Below are 2,022 nucleotides of genomic sequence, written 5' to 3'. Positions count from 1 at the left end.
GGTCACTTACGCTAGGTACATGATACCAATATTAAAGTACCTACTATAACATATTTATATACGTTAAGTAGTAAATTATAAATTATTATATGATTAATATAGGGCTTGTCGGAGTGGTTAACAGTTGTCCTACACCAATTTATTACCTAACTAAAAGCGTATCATAACTCTTTTATTTTTTTTAAACGTATTATAAATCATAAGGAAATTTCCGGGTGTACCCGACGCAAATATTTAATGCACAATATAATATTTATATATATTACAGATTATACAGCCATCTGTACAGTTTTATGGTCAATTGATTACAAATCTCAACAGAATTAGTTCGGTCACTAATTGAGTTTTGGTATAGATTGGTTTCATAAACTGCCAAATGAAAAATGACACATAACATATGCGTATTTGACTGTATTCATGCATTTCGTTAAAACAAAAACGACAAAAACATGTTGACGAAATATACATTTGTCTCATTTAAGTCGAGAGTTTTTGTTGAGATTTTCATAAAAGTCATAAATCTATGAAAGTGACACATTTATTGTACTTCTTGAATTGCAATCGCACAATTTTATTGTTCTATTTTCTATATTTTGGATACCCATTTTCATTATGTATTTTTTCTTTCAAAAATTGTTTGGGAAATAGTTTCGTGCATATAACAACAATACTATTATTGTTACATACTCACGCGATGCGCCTAACTTACATTAATAAAAAAAACTGGTATTATAACGGTATTTGATTAATTAATTAGAACAGCATAGATTAATCATACAACTAACTGTTTAATTAAAAAATATAGCATAACACCTTCCTCGTCATTCACCGATAAGAAAAAAAAATTGTTCTTATCGAACGAACAAAATTACGACCTACAGCGAACAATTTAACCAATATTTTTACTGAAAAGATTTTAAATGCGGCTGTGAAACTATGAAATAGTTAAAAAGCTCTCGATATTCTTTTGACGCGTGTACCTATATAATATCCAGTTTGAAGTGTTTGAACACTGTAACATCACATTTTGAGCTATGATTGCATTACATGAACTTAAATATACATTATACTTATAAAAGGTTTAAGTGTCGGAGGAGGTAAATAAGTTGGTTATAAGTTATAAGTTATAACTTATATTAGGTACAGTTTATGGTGTCGTACCTACATATACAAACGTACATGTACCTATATAAAGACCGCATACAAGAAAAGAAAAAAACGTAGGCAAGTGGATGTCGCTCTGCTGTACAGTAAGTTACAAGTGGGTTACTAAGGGCCAGTATTACCATTTCCCCTCAAATTTAACTGACTCCTATAACCGGCTTAATTCGGCCGGTAATAAAATCTGTTATCAGCCGGTTAAGCGTAATCGAAGCAAACCGATGATTGTAATACAGGCCCCAAGTCGTAATGGATGGCGTTAAATTTGAATTCAATGATATAATATTATAATAACATTGTATATAAGAAAAACGATTTTGAGCGTGTTAAATGTTCAAGCTTTTTAACCCAACAAATAAAATTGTATTGACATTCATAGAAAAAAAAAACTAAAAAAATTGGAACTGAAAATGTCCGTAAACAGTTCAAAACAAATTCAAATATTTTGAAAATGTTATCGTGTATAGAAATTCTAATATAAACAACCAGTGAAATTTTCATGTATCTACGGTCATTTGTTTTAGTGTTTCACCAAAAACCAAAATCGATTTTGTCAAAAACCAATTTAGCGTAAAAATTCCCGTTTTTCCTTATTTTTTTTGTTTTTTCCGGCACTTTTGAAAACTACTAGGAATTTTAATCTTCCAATGCACCGACTAGCTTCAATTTCCCATCGAAAAAGATGCTGAAGTTGAAAATCGAGTCATTATTTCGTCTACTTATAGTGTAGGTACATATAGACACAAAAACACACATACATCATTGTAAAATCAATACATTCATCGATCCGCTCAGAATCTAAAATTGAATGGAATGGACATACACTGACAGTGGGGAAAAAAAGGCTCAAAGTCTCAACCA

Source organism: Acyrthosiphon pisum, chromosome A2 (assembly GCF_005508785.2).
Source record: "Acyrthosiphon pisum isolate AL4f chromosome A2, pea_aphid_22Mar2018_4r6ur, whole genome shotgun sequence".
Classification (NCBI taxonomy): Eukaryota; Metazoa; Arthropoda; class Insecta; order Hemiptera; family Aphididae; genus Acyrthosiphon; species Acyrthosiphon pisum.
Note: the sequence above shows the minus strand (reverse complement) of the source record.